General features: G+C 51.4%; 1 pseudogene; it reads left to right on the top strand.

Moving 5' to 3' along the window:
• The first annotated feature begins 11,338 nt into the window (after nt 1–11,338).
• Nucleotides 11,339–15,245, top strand: LOC130603760 (sodium-coupled neutral amino acid transporter 7-like; annotated as a pseudogene).
• Nucleotides 15,246–17,862: the final 2,617 nt, after the last annotated feature.

Below are 17,862 nucleotides of genomic sequence, written 5' to 3'. Positions count from 1 at the left end.
CGGATAACAGCAATGCACCCATAGATCCAGACGAAGTCGAATGTAAACGCCCCATTGTTGATGCGGGAGTCACGGACAACGCAGAGACGATCAATGTGATCAAACAATTGCCAAATTTATTACAAAGCCTTAACTCCTTAAATACTATTTCTTACATGCACTTACAGTGATTTGGCATATTATATATACATGTCCTGAAGACCCTTAGTGACTAACATATAATTGGTTAAGCACAGGTGTGAGAACTTGACCTTGAAAGCTTGCCAACAGTCCACAGTTCTCATTAACTCAGTGAATTCCTGCTTCTTCTTATCTTGCTTGCTTAAGCTTCTTCAGGCCTCTCATGGCCTTGCTGTATCTTTCAGGATTATTCAGAGTTTATGTACCAATTATGCATTCTCCTGTGAGAACACTGTCTCCACACCCCATGTGGCAGGAATTTGCATGGAATGCACTGTCATCATATGCTCATTCATTGGCAGCAATAACCTGGAATGACACAGTACCACAAAGGGTGGATGAAGTGACTCGTCAACTCCGAGAGTTCGAAGACAATCATCTCACCCCTTCCATCATTTCAGCTGTGGAAAAACTGTCCCAGGAGTTTAAACAATTGAGAGATGATCTCTCCGACCTATCCAGTTCCCCACGTGTACCAACCCACATCTCAGCTATTAACAACAGGTGTCCTACTGCTCGAGCGAGAAGATATAGGAGGTACGCACCATGGGCCACCCTATGGTTTTACCTGGGAATCACAGAGAAGACATGACAAAGGAGGATGGAAAACCTACCTCAGTTCTGGAGCAATGGGTGTGAGAATTGAAGAGGAGAGCAAAGGTCAAGGCCGATCATCCCATTAAAGCTAGGGCTTCAGTCTCTGGTGAGCAGGTTCCCAGATGGAGTGGAAGAGCTGATTTTACTCCAGCTCCCGTGATAAAGAAGACTAATCCCTTCCTACAAGACCTAAGTGACCAATGTTGTGATGACTATCAGAGGGGCTCTGCCTCCAGCCAGGTGGAGGAGAGAGACAATCTGATTTACTGCACTGTGTGGATCAGATGGCCTGGCACTTCAGTCCCACAGAAGTATAAGACTCCAGTAGATACCAGTGCACAGTGTACCCTGATGCCATCAAGCTATCAAGGGGTGGAACCCATTTATATTTCTGGAGTGACAGGAGGGTCCCAAGAGTTGACTGTATTGGAGGCTGAAATCAGACTGACTGGGAAGGAGTGGCAAAAGCACCCCATCGTGACTGGTCCAGAGGTTCCATGCAACCTTGGCATAGTCTACCTCAGGAGAGGGTACTTCAAAGACCTAAATAGGTACCGATAGGCTTTTGATATAGCTGACTCAGAGAGAGAGGAAATTGAGCAGCTATCCACCTTGTCTGGTCTCTCAGAAGATCCTTCTGTTGTGGGGTTGCTGAAGGTCGAAGAACAAGTGCCAATCGCGACCTCAACAATGCACCGGCGGCAATATCGCACCAACGGAGACTCCCTGATTCCCATCCATCAGCTGATCCGTGGACTGGAGAGCCAAGGAGTGATCAGCATGGCCAAGCTCACTCTTTAATAGCCCCATTTGGCCAGTGCAAAAATCTAACAGAAGGAGGAGACTAACAGTAGACTATTAAAGCCTGAATGAAGTCACACCACCATTGAGTGCTGCGATACCGGACATACTAGAACTCCTAACAAGAACTGGAGTCAAAAGCAGCCAAGTGGGATGCCACAATTGATATTGCCAATGCCTATTTCTCAATTCCTTTGGCAGCAGAGTGCAGTCCACAGTTCATTGTTATTTGCAAGGGCATCCAGTACACTTGGAATCAATTGCATCAGGGGTGGAAACACAGCCCTACCATCTGCCATGGACTGATCCAGACTGCACAGGAACAGGGGCAAGCTCCAGAACACCTGCCATACATTGATGACATCATCGTGTGGGGCGATACAGTGGAAGAGATACAGTGGCCGATAGAGATCTGCACAACATGCTGCAGCTGGTGGGGCACAAGCTGTGGGAATAGCAAACAGAAGACGTTCAGGAGGATGTAGGAGAAGGTAGTGGAAGGTGCTGGCATTTGTCCAAGAGAAACATGAGATTGCAAGGTGGTGGGAACACGATCTTTTGTGGGAACAGTGTAAAATATGTACGTGGCTGTTGGAAAGTTACCGAATGCTTGCAATGCAAAACAATACCCTGTGTGAAGGTATATAAAGGCATGCTTTAGTACAATACAGGTCTTCTCTCTTCCCCACAAGAGTCCGTGTCATCTGTCATCACAATTCTCCCCTGCTGTCCATCAGCCCCAGCACCCTCAGGAGCTGGAGGAAGCACCAGCTTCATGCTGCCATCCTACCAGCGGAGGCACCAGTCTCCCGCATACTAGGTTCTCCAGGAGAAGGCTTTGTGAGGCAGCGGGAGGGGACCTGGGGGGCTGAGTGTTAGGGCTGCTCAGACATACTCCTCTGACCTCAGAGTCCCTGCTTCCAGCAGGCTCCATCCTACTTCATCCTCCTTCATCCTCCTTCATCCTCCTCACCTGGGGCTGGGCAACGTGTCATGGTTTAAGCCCAGCTGGCAACCCAGAACCATGCAGCCGCTTGTTCACTCCCCGCCCGCCTTCTCCCCCCGCACCCAGAGGTATGGGGAGGTGTCCTGGGTTCAGCAGTAGCAGTCATGTTTGTTTTTTTTTCCCTTTGTGCTAGCTGGTGCAGTGCTGTGTTTTGACTTCCAGCCTGAGAACAGTGTTGGTGAAGTCAATGTTTTCAGTTGTTGCTAAGTGATGTTTACCCTGACCAAGGACTTTGTGAGGCTCATGCTCTGCCAGGGAGGAGGGGAAGCCGGGAGGAAGCAGAGATGGGGCGCCTGACTCGGGCTAGCCAGGGAGGTATTCCATACCACAGCACGTCATGGCCGGGGTGGGGGGTGACTGGGAGTTACCCGGAAGGACACGGGGTTTCCGGGTGGAACTCGTCTTCTTGGCCGGTGGTATCGTATTCTCTTCCCTTGTTATTTTCCCTTATCATTGTTGTAGTTGATAGTTGCGGTGGTGATTTGTGTACATAGGTTGCTGGACTGTTCTTGTCTCAACCCGTGGGAGTTGCACTCTTTCGATCCTCCTCCCCGTTCCTCCGGGAGTGGGGGAGAACCCCGGTGGGGGGGGGGGGGGGACACGGACCTCGATTGTTGTCAGCTCGGCACCACTCACTGGGAGTGAGTGAACAAGTTACCTGACTGGGTTTAAACCACGACAGTTCTTTTTTGCGCCCAACGTGGGGCACGAGGGGTTGAGATAAGAACAGATCTGACTGGATTGGTAGTCACTTGTCACAATGCTGGTTTATTGGCTCTCAACGTTGTTCCTCTTGATCTCACAGTTTCAGTATATCGTATCTTACGTCCATCCGGTATTTGCTGTATTAGTATTTTTCAAGTGTGGGGCTTGGGCTAAGGTTTTTGTCCCATTGTACTTTATGGTAATGACTTGTAATACAATAGAATCATTGATCATGAAACTGATCTGGTTTATGTTCCCAGTGTGGTCACCACCTTTATACTTTGGGAGGTATATGATGGAGGTGCTTAGCAATTACACATCTTTTTTCTCCTTCTCAGGTGCTCAACCTGTGAAGGAGACATTCTTTTACCCTCCCAGTCGTCCCCCCAGACCATTTACATTTGAGAGTTTTGAATTTTTTGAATGGCATTTTAATGCTGTTGAGACTTGTTTGCTGATGGTGATGGGAATCACCATGCTAACACGCATACAGAGTGTGTTTTGCCCACGACTGATTTCAAGAGTTAAGCAGATTCAGGTTTGGGTCTTGTCTGGGGTCAAAAGACAATGTAGGAGGACCGAGAGATTTTCCCAGAGGCTGGACAGCCATGAGTGGCAGGGTGTGTGGGATAGTATGGGCAAGTATCTAGGTCAGTGGGCCCCTCCAGTACTTTGGAATTTCACTACCGAACAACTTCAAAATCCAGCAGAATTAGTAAAACACTTAAATGAGGTGTGTGGTCATTCTGGCCATAGCAGAGATGGACAAATCACGGCAACGTGCTGGGGCTTGGCCTATGCTTACAGGGCCTTGTTCAACACTATCCAGCACCTTCAAAAGGAAAAGAATGTCGGCGGATCTGACGGCAAAGCAACAGTCGCTACTCAAACTTTGGCTGCAATGAACTGCGCAGCTACCCCAGCAGCAAGTACAGCACCTGCTCAAACTTCAACTGCAACAGACAGCGCGGTTACCCCAGCTCCAAGCACAGCACCTGCACCACCCCCAGCAACAAGTACAGTCGCTACTCAAACTTTGGCCTCAATGAACAGAGCAGCTACCCCAGTGGCAAGTACAGCAGCTGCTCAAACTTCAACTGCAACAGACAGCGCGGTTACCCCAGCTCCAAGTACAGCAGCTACACCACCCCCAGCAACAAGTACAGTTGCTACTCAAACCACAGTGATAATCACTGCAGCCAAACCAGAGGACCAATTCGTACCAATATCGGTTGCCCCTGTACGCAAGAGAACAAGCAAAAAGGAGGCAAAAAGGGTGAAGCGAGATGAAGAACCAATGAATTCACCACCCAGTCCAGAATCTGATCAGGAGTCATCATCACATGACGAAGAAGAAGAAGAAGAGGTAACTTCTCGACCTCGAACCTCAACCGAGCTGCGGAATATGCGAAAAGATTTTACCCGTCAACCAGGGGAGCACATCATCACCTGGTTACTCCGATGCTGGGACAATGGGGCCGATGGTCACGAACTAGAAGGTACAGAAGCCAAGCAGCTGGGATCACTTGCTAGAGAAGGGGGAATTGACAAAGCAATTGCAAGAGAGAAAAAGTCCCTCAGCCTTTGGAGGAGGCTCTTGGCAGCTGTGAAAGAAAGGTTTCCGTACAAGGACGATGTTACGAGTCGTTCGGCCAAGTGGACTACTATAGACAAAGGCATCCAGTCTCTGAGGGAATCAGCCATCGTAGAGATGCTCTATCACATCAAGTCCCAATAACGGGGATACACCTATAGATCCAGATGAAGTTGAATGTACACGACCCATGTGGCGAAAACTTACACGGAATGCACCGTCATCATATGCCCATTCATTGGCAACAGTGACCTGGAATGACATAGTACCACTAACAGTGGATGAAATGGTTCATAAACTCCGAGAGTTCGAAGACAATCTCACTCCTTCCATCATCTCAGCTGTGAAAAAACTGTCCCAGGACCTCGACAAATTGAGGGACGATGTATCTGATTTATCCAGCTCCTCACGTGTACCAACACACGTCTCAGCTATTAACAAAAGACGTCCTATTATTCAAGAGAGGAGATACAGAAGGTATACGCCACGGGGTACCCTATGGTTTTACCTGCTGGATCACGGAGAAGACATGACAAAGTGGGATGGAAAACCTACTTCAGCTTTGGAGGAACGGGTGAGTGAACTGAAGAGGGGAGCAAGGGCCAAGACTGATCGTCCCATGAGAGCTACGGCTTCAGTCTCTGGTGAGCAGTTTCCCAGATGGAGTGGAAGAGCTGATTTTACTCCAGCTCCTGTGATAACGAAGAATAATCCCTTTCAACACGACTTAAGTGTCCAATGCTGTGACGACCATTAGAGGGGCCCTGCCTCCAGCCAGGTGGAGGTAGGGGACAATCGGATTTACTGGACTGTGTGGATCAGATGGCCTGGCACATCAGTCCCACAGAAGTATAAGGCTCTAGTAGATACCGGTGCACAGTGTACCCTGATGCCATCAAGCTGTCAAGGGGTGGAACCCATCTATATTTCTGGAGTAACAGGAGGATCCCAAGAGTTGACTGTGCTGGAGGCTGAAATCAGCCTGACTGGGAGGGAGTGGCAAAAGCACCCTATTGTGACTGGTCCAGAGGCTCCATGCATCCTCGGCATAGACTACCTCAAGAGAGGGTACTTCAAAGACCCAAAAGGGTACCGGTGGGCTTTTGGTATTGCTGCTTTGGAGACTGAGGAAATTGAGCAGCTGTCCACCTTGCCTGGTCTCTCAGAAGATCCCTCTGCTGTGGGGTTGCTGAAAGTTGAAGAACAACAAGTGCCAATTGCGACCACAACAGTGCACCGGCGGCAATATCGCACCAACCGAGACTCCCTGATTCCCATCCATCAGCTGATCCGTAGACTGGAGAGTCAGGGGGTGATCAGCAGGACCCGCTCACCCTTCAATAGCCCCATATGGCCAGTGCGAAAGTCTAATGGAGAATGGAGACTAACAGTAGACTATCGTGGCCTGAATGAAGTCACACCACCATTGAGTGCTGCCGTACCGGACATGCTAGAACTTCAGTATGAACTAGAGTCAAAGGCAGCCAAGTGGTATGCCACGATTGATATTGCCAATGCATTTTTCTCCATTCCTTTGGCAGCAGAGTGCAGGCCACAGTTTGCTTTTACTTGGAGGGGTGTCCAGTTCACTTGGAACCGACTGCCCCAGGGGTGGAAACACAGCCCTACCATTTGCCATGGACTGATCCAGACTGCACTGGAACAGGGGCAAGCTCCAGAACACCTGCAATACATTGATGACATTATTGTGTGGGGCGATACAGCGGAAGAAGTCTTTGAGAAAGGGAGGAAAATAATCCAAATCCTGCTGAAAGCCGGTTTTGCCATAAAACGGAGTAAGGTCAAGGGACCTGCACAGGAGATTCAGTTTTTGGGAATAAAATGGCAAGATGGACGTAGACAGATCCCCACAGATGTGATCAACAAGATAACAGCAATGTCTCCACCAACTAATAAGAAAGAAACGCAAGCTTTCTTGGGTGCAGTGGGGTTCTGGAGAATGCACATCCCAAATTACAGTTCGATTGTAAGCCCTCTCTATCATGTGACCCGGAAGAAGAATGATTTTAAATGGGGCCCTGAGCAGCAACAAGCCTTTGAGCAAATTAAACGCGAGATAGTTCATGCAGTAGCCCTTGGACCAGTCCGGACTGGGCCAGATGTAAAAAATGTGCTGTACACTGCAGCTGGGGAGAACGGTCCTACCTGGAGCCTCTGGCAGAAAGCTCCAGGGGAGACTCGAGGTCGACCCCTCGGCTTTTGGAGTCGGGGATACAAAGGATCTGAGGCCAGCTATACCCCAACTGAGAAAGAGATACTGGCAGCGTATGAAGGGGTTCGAGCTGCTTCGGAAGTGATTGGCACTGAAGCACAGCTCCTCCTGGCACCCCGGCTGCCCGTGCTGGGCTGGATGTTCAAAGGCAGGGTCTCCTCTACACATCATGCAACTGATGCTACATGGAGTAAATGGGCTGCACTAATTACACAACGAACTCGAATAGGAAATCCCAGTCGTCCAGGCATTCTAGAAGTCATCATGGACTGGCCAGAGGGCAAAGATTTCGGAATGTCACCAGAGGAGGAGGTGGTGCGTGCTGAAGAGGCCCCACCATATAATAAACTGTCAGAAAGTGAAAAGCAGTATGCCTTGTTTACTGATGGCTCTTGCCGTATTGTGGGAAAGCATCGGAGATGGAAGGCAGCTGTATGGAGTCCTGGACGACAAGTTGCAGAAACTGCTGAAGGAGAGGGTGAATCGAGTCAATTTGCCGAGGTGAAAGCCATCCAGCTGGCCCTGGACATTGCTGAACGAGAAAAGTGGCCAGTACTTTATCTCTATACTGACTCATGGATGGTGGCAAATGCCCTGTGGGGGTGGTTGAAGCAATGGAAGCAGAACAACTGGCAACGCAGAGGTAAACCCATCTGGGCTGCTGCACTGTGGAAAGATATTGCTGCCCGGGTGCAGAACCTGGTGGTGAAGGTACGTCATGTAGATGCCCATGTACCCAAGAGTCGGGCCACTGAGGAACACCAGAACAACCAACAAGTGGATAAAGCGGCTAAGATTGAAGTGGCTCAGATGGACTTAGATTGGCAACATAAAGGTGAATTATTTCTGGCCCGGTGGGCCCATGACACTTCAGGCCATCAGGGCAGAGATGCAACATACAGATGGGCCCGTGACCGAGGGGTGGACTTAACAATGGACACTATTGCCCAGGTTATTCATGAGTGTGAAACATGTGCTGCAATTAAACAAGCCAAGCGGTTAAAGCCTCTTTGGTATGGAGGACGATGGTTGAAGTATAAATATGGGGAGGCCTGGCAGATTGACTATATCACACTGCCACCAACCCGCCAAGGCAAGCGCCATGTGCTTACCATGGTGGAAGCAACCACCGGGTGGCTGGAAACATACGCTGTGCCCCATGCCACTGCCCGGAACACTATCCTGGGCCTTGAGAAACAGATTTTGTGGCGACACGGCACCCCAGAGAGAATTGAATCAGACAATGGGACTCATTTCCGGAATAACCTTATAGATATTTGGGCCAAAGAGCATGGCATTGAGTGGGTATATCACATCCCCTACCATGCACCAGCCTCTGGGAAAATCGAACGGTACAATGGGCTGTTAAAAACTACACTGAGAGCGATGGGTGGGGGAACTTTCAAGCATTGGGATACACATTTACCAAAGGCCACCTGGTTGGTCAACACCAGAGGATCTGCCAACAGGGCTGGCCCAGCCCAGTCAGAACTTTTACATATTGTAGAGGGGGACAAAGTTCCTGTGGTGCATATGAAGAATTTGCTGGGGAAGACAGTCTGGGTTATTCCTGCTTCAGGTAAAGGCAAACCCACTCGTGGGATTGCTTTTGCTCAGGGACCTGGATATACTTGGTGGGTAATGCGGGAAGATGGGGAAGTCCGATGTATACCTCAAGGGGATTTGATTTTAGGGGAAAACAGCCAGTGAACTCAATTGTATACTGTTGCCTGCTGTGTAATGCTTTTATAGCCCATCAACTAGATGTCTCCAGGTCACCAGCGACTGGCCCTGACTTCCCTCCAGCCATCATCCCAACAGAGAATGAACTTGGAACATCATGGACCGAATGGACTCGGCAGCATTATAGGGATTGGTCCATGCACTAAGAAAATGATTTTTTTCCTCTTGGTCTGTATGTATATGGATGTATATATGTGGGAGAGCGATGGTGTATTGAAAATGTGGGATCTGAGCACGACGTGAATGGTATGGAATAAGGGGTGGATAATGTCCTGGGTTCAGCAGTAGCAGTCATGTTTTTTCCTTTGTGTTAACTGGTGCAGTGCTGTGTTTTGACTTCTAGTTTGAGAACAGCGTTGGTGAAGCCGATGTTGTCGGTTGTTGCTAAGTGATGTTTACCCTGACCAAGGACTCTGTGAGGCTCATGCTCTGCCAGGGAGGAGGGGAAGCTGTGAGGAAGCAGAGACGGGGCGCCTGACCCGGGCTAGCCGGGGAGGTATTCCATACCACAGCACGTCATGCCCGGGGTGGGGGGTAACTGGGAGTTACCCGGAAGGACAGGAGCTTCCGGGTGGAACTCGTTTTCTTGGCCGGTGGTATCGTATTCTCTTCCCTTGTTATTTTCCCTTATCATTGTTTTAGCTGATAGTAGCGGTGGTGATTTGTTGCTGGACTGTTCTTGTCTCAACCCGTAGGAGTTGCACTCTCTCGATCCTCCTCCCCGTTCCTCCGGGAGCGGGGAAGGGGAGAGCCCCGGTGCAGGGGGGGGAGACGGTGGTCTAGTGGAAGCTGTCCCTGCCCATGGCAGGGGTTTGGAATCAGATGAGCTTTAAGGTCCCTTCCAACCCAAACCATTCCCTAGAATGATTCTGTCATTCAGCAGAGCAGTCTTCCTTCCTCATTCCCACCCACAGCCACTGTGTTCTCAGAGGCAGGCCAAGATGAGCTGCTCACATATCCCGAGGAGGGCTGGATGCTCCTGCTGCTCCCCAATAAGATGGCTTGCACTTGTATGGCGATGATCATTTACACAGCCCCATGCCCTCTGCTCGCTCTGATTCATTCAGATTTCCGTGCCGCTGCTGTGTCTGATGCTGTCGATGTTGTGCTGCGACCTCCCCGGGTTGCATCAAGTCCTCGCACCTCACCTGGGGCCTCGTTCCATACACGGAGCAGCGCTACCTCTCCCCCTGGCCCCGTTGCCCCTCCCCAGTTCGGGAAGGATCGCACTCCACCCCCCGGTGTGCCACGGGTGGGGTGGGGGCGGAGTGGAGCAGGCGGTGAGCGGGGCTGGAGCCGAATGGAGTGGGTGGTGAGTGGGCCGGGACACGGGGGTAACCGGAGTAGGGGGTTCGGGGAGCCCAACGACCTGCTGTGGCATCCCCGGGGACAGCGGGGTGTTCACACCAGCCCTGGAACCTGCCCCTCCCGAAGCGGGGCAGGCGTGGAGCTGTGGAGTCACCCTCGGAGCGGCACCGGCTCGCAGGGTCGGGGTGTACCGGGGCCGCTGCGGACTCACCGGTCCGGGGACCCTTCCCCGCAGGCCTGCGGGGTGTCGTGTCCCCCCCCTCGCCCCTAAGGTTTTGAAGAGGATTCCCGGCACAAGCTTGGGATTTGAGCAGCCTGCAGGTAAAGGGTGGTTTGGTCTGGAAGGGTCTTTGGAGACATTGTCTAGGGGAAAATAGAGATTTCCCTGGAAAAGAGATTTCCTTTGGCTGAGTAGATCATTCCTGCCAGGCTGTGAGAGTTGATCTTCTCCAGCTCAGAGGCACTGGGATGAGATCTGGGCTGTACAACCCCCAAGGGCTGCAGTGCTGGAAACACCAGGTCTTCAGGTCCAAAAGCTGCCAAGATGTCTCATGCTGGTGGCGCCATGGGGTGTGCTGGAATTGGCCAGCCCTTTTCCTGGTGACACGGTGTTTCTGCTGCAGGCCTGGGTTGTCCAGTTGAGCCCAGCCTTGACCTTTATCCAGGAGCATGTGCACTGCGGCTCTTGCAGAGCTTGCAGGAAATGGGGATGGAAATTGGGAAGTGAGATCTGTGACACTGGGCCTGCAGGAAGGCAAGTCTTGCCATGAGGCTGCAGCTCCCCGGCACTGCAGCCACAACTCAGTCCCCCATCTGATGTCAGCAGCGTTCTCACCCTGCATTTGGGGTATGAGAGGTGAGTTCTGCTGTATCTCTGCTGGTGTGAGGACACCTGCATGCTGTGACAGAGCTGAGACCCAAGGAACTCATTTCTACCATGTCCCCATCTGATGCTCAGGTTGTTCCTTGTTAATGGACCTTAATTAACACCATGTCCTTCTTCATTGCTTCTAGGAGTAGTGAAGCACCTCACACTGCCTGCCCGTTCGCTGCCCTCCCTGCCTGATGGAGCCACGGCTGGCACAGGACCCTCCTCAAGGCAGCCACTGGAGCCTGGTGCAGGAGCACTAGTGGGATGTGGATGGTGGCATGTGCCACTCTGGGAGGGACAATGGCTCAGGGCACTGGGAGCATCAACAGCGACAACAAGGACTGGGAGTGGAGCTCCAACACCAGGGAATGGGCCAGGCTCCTGCAGAGCCCCAGCATGGAGACAGTGACAAAGAACGGAGAGAGCCAAGGGAATGGTCTGGGGGCCATGTCAGCTTTGGGATCTGTCTTCATCATTGTTGTGGTTTAAAACCAGTCAGGTAGCTTGTTCATTCACTCCCCCCCTTCTTGGCCTCCCCCTGCTCCTGGAGGGATGGGAAGGAGAATCAAAAGAATGCAACTCCCATGGATTGAGATAAGAACAGTTTAGTAACTAAGGTATAACACAAATCACTACTGCTACCACCAATGATAATGATGATAAAGGAAATAACAAGGGAAGAGAATACAACACCTCACCACCCGCCGACCGATAACTTGCCCCCCCAGCCCCACCAAGCACTGACCGATACCTCGTCCAACCCCACAGTCCTAGCCCTTCTGGGTAATTCAGTTACATCCTGGGCATGACGTGCTGTGGTATGGAATACCTCTTTGGCTAGTTTGGGTCAGGTGTCCTATCTCTGCTTCCTCCCGGTTTCCCCTCCTCCCTGGCAGACTATGAGGCTCAGAAAGTCCTTGGCCAGACCAAACATTTGAGCAGTAACTAAAAACATCAATGCTATCAGCACCGTTCCCAGGCCGAAAGTCAAAAAACACAGCACTGCACCAGCTACCAAGGAGAAAAAATGACTGCTACTGCTGAACCCAGGACAATTGTGGTCAACACTGCCCTTGGGGCTGGGCTGCTCAACTTTCCTGCTGCCTTCAGCATGGTCAGCAGCGTGGCTACAGGCATCACACTGCAGATGGTGAGAGGTACTGAAGGGACAGTCTCCTGTCCCACCCAGGGAGGGGGCATGGGGTGACATGTGGAGCCCCAGAAGGGGCTCGGGGAGGATCCAGCTCCTGGGATGAAGACCTGTTGGGTGATGTGCAGCAGAGATGCTCAGTGTGTTTGGGGGTGGCTGCCTGGGGTGGCTTTGAGGACCTCTTCATGCTGTTGCCTCAGTATCCCCTCCCTGTCTCTTCCCCACCTCAGTGCATGTTGATCATCATCAGAGGCTTAGTCATCCTGGTGTACTGCTCACAGGCCAGCAATGAGTGAACCTACCAGGAGGTGGTGTGGGCCATCTGCGGGAAGGTGCCCGGCATGCTGTGTGAGGTGGCCATAGCCATCTACACCTTCGGTACCTGCATCACTTTCCTCATCATCATTGGAGACCAGGAAGACAAGAGTAAGTGTGTCCCATGGGGGAACAAATCCAACCACTTGCTGTCCCTTCATCTGGAAGGGGACAACCTGACCATTCTGGTTGTCCCCACAGTCATTGCTACTCTGGTGACAGAGCCCAAGAAAGCTGGGAGCAGCTGCTGATACACAGACTGCAAGTTCACCATCAGCATCACGGCCTTCCTCCTCATCCTGCCTCTCTCCATCCCCAAGGAAATTGGCTTCCAAAAATACACCAGGTGGGTGGGGAGAGTCCTCTGGTGCTGGGGGCCAGGGTGGGCCAGCCAGCGCCCACCTAAGCACCATCCCAGGGGATGGGGAGTGGAAATGCTATGGTTCCATCACCATATGTACCCACTCACCCCGAGGGGTTGGTCATCTCCTCCTCTGCCTTCCTGTGCCTCAGTTTCCCCATCTGGGAAGCACTGAGGCTGCTGAGCACCATGAGGCCACACTGTCGTACTCTGGGCTTGTGTCCCTCCCTTCTGCTCGCTGGAGGAAGTGGGGAGAGCTGCTTTCAGCTGTGTTGTGCCCTGTCTTTGGAGATGGCCATCCAGCAGAAAGCAGAACCAGTAAGGGTCTCCAGGCTGGAGGTCTGCAAGCCAGGCCTGCCCCACCAAGCATCTCTGTGTAACTTGGCTGCTGGAGCTGGACCAGGACTACCAAGGAGAGTCACTTCTTTAACACTTGACTCTTTCTCCTGCCCAAACCCCTTGCTGCCAGGTCTGCTGCTCCCAGAGCAGCAGGGTTGTATCAGCATCTGCTCTGGGGACGGTGGGTGATGGTGCCTGGCATAATCCCATGGGAAGGGAGAGCAGGGCTGGTCTTGATGGGAGGGCTAGGGTGGCCTGGGTCTGGAGATGCTGGGAGGAGATCCTCCATGGAGCAGGGAGGGAGCATGCTGATGGTCTCCTGTCCCCTCTTGCAGCTCCCTAAGTGTGATTGGCACCCGGTATGTCACAGCAGTCATTATCATCAAGTACATCTGGCCCAACAAGGAGCTGGTGCCTGTGGAGATCCCCACCAGGTAAGCACAAGAGCCATGTAGGGGTGTGGGAGTGAGGGCTGCAGAGCCTGGGGACAAATCCTTCATGAGTCCCATCCCTACACCTGGGGATGCTGCATGTTGCTGCTAGAAGCTCCCAAGTAGCTGCATTGCTGCATGTTTCAGAGGAGCAAGTGGTGATGGAGAAGGAAGAGGTGTCTTGGAGACCCCCACAGCTCCATTGCAGGTTTTGAGGAGCACAGATTGACTTTTAGCTCCAATACAGCCAGCAGGGCCCAGAGTTTCCTATGCAGTGCTTGTGCTCACATAGCAACAAGGGCTGTGCCTATTTTAGGACGGTTTTGGTTATTCCCTTGGCCACCACAGCCCCTGTGGCTTGTCCCCTCCTTCATGGTGTAGGGATGTTTCTGGACCCAGTGTGGGCAGTGTGAATTTTAGGGCAGGCAAAGTTCAGACCAGCTCTTGGCACTGCCCAAGTAGATCCTTATTTATTTACTGATGCTTTTATTGTTGTGCCAGGTCCCAGAAAAACCTTGCTCCATGCAAAGGCATCATCCTGGGTAGGGGGGACGCGGTAACAGCAGAGGAGTGAGCCCATCACTGAGCACCTCCAGCTCTGTGAAGAGAAGGCTCAGTGGGGACCTTATCTCTCTCTACAACTACCTGAAAGAAGGATGAAACTAGGAGGTGGCTGGTCTGTTCTCCTAAGGAACAAGTGATAGGACAAGAGGAAACAGCCTCAAACTGCCCCAGGGGAGGTTTATACTGAAGATTAGGAACAATTTCTTCCCCAAGAGGGTGCTTAGGCATTGGAACAGGCTGCCCAGGGCAGTGGTGGAATCACCGTCCCTGGAAGTGTTCACAAACCATGTAGATGAGGCCCTCAGTGACATGGCTTAGTGGTAGCCTTGGCAGTGCGGGGGAACAGTTGAACTTGATGATCTTGAAGGTGTTTTCCAACCTGGTTGATTCTATGATTCTATGTTCCTGCCCCAGGGCACTGGGTGGAGGGCCCTGGTCTGACCAGTGGGTGTTTCTCTCCCACCAGCCCCTCCACCTGGATGGCTGTCTTCAGTGCCATGCCCACCATCTGCTTTGGGTTCCAGGTAAGGCCACAAGTCGGGTGCTCCCCTTCCCACCCTGTGGCCACCTGGGTGGGGGACTGGCGTGGTCCAGGGATGCTCCCTTGGATGATCAGCCAAAACCCTCCCTGTGTACTCACCCCATGGCTTTATGAGGGGGCTGAAGCCAGTTTGACATCTCACCACCCCTGGATGGAGATGAATCAATTTTACCCCAGCTGGGAAATACAGGACAGCCTGTTGCCCCCCTTTTGTTCTTCAGTGACAAACCTTGGGTATCATGATATCATGACAAACCCAGGGGGATCACAAGTGGGATCTTGTGTGGATCCCTGTGACTCCAGCTCAGCTGATGTATCCACTCTCTCTCCATGTCCCTGGCAGTGCCACATGAGCAGCATGACCATCTTTAACAGCATGAAGCAGCCAGAGGTGAAGACCTGGGTTGTAGTGGTGATGGTGGATATGGTGATCACCCTCTTTGTCTACACGGGCACTGTTAAGTGAGGGGGCGCTGTGTGAGTGTGTCATGGTCCTTGGAGGGGCTGTGAGCTTCTGGAGGGCAAGGAGATTTAGACTGGACATTAGGAAGAAGCTCTTCCCTGTGAGGGTGGTGAGGCCCTGGCACAGGGTGCCCAGAGAAGCTGTGGCTGCCCCATCCCTGGCAGTGTTCAAGGCCAGATTGGATGGGGCTTGGAGCAATCTTGTCTAGTGGAAGGTGTCCCTGCCTGTGGCAGGGGGCTGGAACTGGATGAGCTTAAGGTCCCTTCCAACCCAAACCATTCTAGGATTCTATCTCTCTTCCCCAGCCCCATAGAAAGCACCTCATGCTTGCCTGGTGTACCACAAAATCATGTTTATTGACTAGAGGTCCCTCCACTTTCTGCATGTATAAAATACATTTTAAAAGGCTTGTATTTGTAAGCAGTCAGGGGAGCAGTAAGGCAAACAGAAACAGCTACACCACCTCCATACCCCCCCTGCCCTCCACCACATGGACCCCTCGGGAGGGATTGAGGGAGTCCAGCAGCTCCCAGGGTGTTCTGCTGACAGAGAGGGTATGCCACAAAGTGGCCACACACTAGCTGTATAATATGCAGAGTTTATTAAACAAGCACACTAAAGCCAATAAGCACACTAAAGCAAGCACACTAATATAAATTAGGTAAATATCTATATATATATAGTGAATAAGTACAATAAAGCAAATCAGAGATATAGGTATATTGGTACCAAAGAAAGCTAGCAATGCATGAAATCATTACCATATAGAAAGAACAGAGATTAAGAAGAAATACATCACCAATTACCATTCAATCATCATCCAGGCCCACACTTCCAGCTGGGAAGCCCCATTGCAGCTGATGCCAGGAGTCTCAGGTAATTGGGAAAATTCCTATGCAGTGCGTCCATCCATAGGTGAGGCTTCTGCCATGGCCACAATAGGGTCCTGCTTTTATACCCTTCTCAAAGCAACTGGCTTTATGCCAGATTTATAATTGTTTATTTGTGGGACCGTGCAGTTTCTCATGTGTTGGCCAGGCGACCCAGTGCAGCCAAGTATGAAGGTCACAGAACCGCCTCTTTCTGACAGTCACGATGAACATAAACATATATACTCTGCCGAATACACTGTGGCAAACAACATCCTTTGTTATGGTTCTCAATCATGAGAGAGAATCAACTCTCAGCTAGGTTCCCTATTACACAGGGTGACCACCAAAGTTGTGGGGCACTGTGTCTGCCTCCACTTCGGCCATGGGACCTCCTTGTGCCCAGCACACCTTCAGGAAAGCCAGAGCCACAAAACCCACTGGGTAACAAATCCCTTTCCATCTTGATGGGGGACAGGCACTGAAAGGCATCTCTGTGTTGGCATCTGCTGCTGGGCTCCATGGGAGGTGGCTCTCTGCTCCCCATGACCCAGGGAGCAGAGACCCTCTTATTTCGCTATCCAGAGGGATCTGGACAAGCTGGAGAGGTGGGCCAGTGCAAACCTCATGGAGTTCAACAAGGCCAAGTGCAAGGTCCTTCATCTGAGTCAGGGCAATCCCAAGCACAAATACATGCTGAGGGAGACTGTATTGAGAGCATCCCTGAGAAAGACTTAGGGGTGTTGATTGATGAGAAGCTCACAGCCTTCACAGGGTCCCCCATACATTCATGCTATGCTTGAGGCTTTTCTTCCTCCTTCTCCAAAGAGGGGCCAAGCCAGATTTTGCACAAAGCTGGGCTGGACCCTCATCACTGATGCAGATACACATGAATTCCTCCCTCACCCAGGGTTTTAGAAGCCAAACAAGGAACAAGGAAACTTAAAGACTGAACAAGAGTGGTTTGCTGTTAAGGTTTAACTCCTCAAACTGAAGATTCAGCTGGAGGAACTGCTCAACCCAGGAAAAGTAGAAGTGAAACTATCATCCAGACAGGTAACAGAGGGACATCCCAGAGCAACACCAGCCACAGAGAGTGTAAACCACCAAAGGAACAATATAAAATGGATTAATACTGACTGCTTTATCCCCAAAACATCCCTTAAAACCAACACCTGGCCTAGTCCCATTCCCTGGAAGAACAGGATTGGAAATCTGGAGAAAAGCTTTTGCTCTAGTGTAGTGTTGATAGTAGGTCAATGCAGCCACAGCACCTTCTCCATCAATTGAGCAACCCCTGGCAAGGAGAACATTGCACCAGCATGTCTGGGATTGTCCTGATCCTCCCAAGAAAAATTCAGGCTGAAGGCAACATCCTGCTTTGTAACAGGAAGTGCAGCCCAGGCAGAGGGAGATGTAAGAGTAAGGACAGGAGATGGGCAAGGTGGGCCACAGGAAAACAGAGTTCAAATCAAACCAAGCACTGACACACAAGAGGACTATGGGGGTGATGGCCCATCTGATAAACATGGCTACTAGTTCCCTTTACACAAGAGATAGTCTCCCTCCAGTGTTGGGAGGAGTTGAAGCTGTGGAGGAGTTCCACCAGCACTGGGGTACACAGAGGAGAGCAGCATGCCTTGGCAAACCCCAACTGCGACCCCTTAGTGATGTCTAAGGTAGTGATGTCTACCCTGGAGGGGCAGAAAGGGCTTGACCTAGACTACAGGTTTCCTTGTAGTGATGCTCTGGCTTCACCAGGGAGTCAGGGCTGAGAGGAGAAGTCTGACT

The sequence above is a fragment of the Pezoporus wallicus genome, unplaced genomic scaffold (assembly GCF_028554395.1).
Source record: "Pezoporus wallicus isolate ANWC-B61680 ecotype Strahan unplaced genomic scaffold, APGP_CSIRO_Pwel_v1 contig_2545, whole genome shotgun sequence".
NCBI classification, from domain to species: Eukaryota; Metazoa; Chordata; class Aves; order Psittaciformes; family Psittacidae; genus Pezoporus; species Pezoporus wallicus.
Note: the sequence above shows the minus strand (reverse complement) of the source record. Positions and strands in the feature narration are given on the sequence as shown.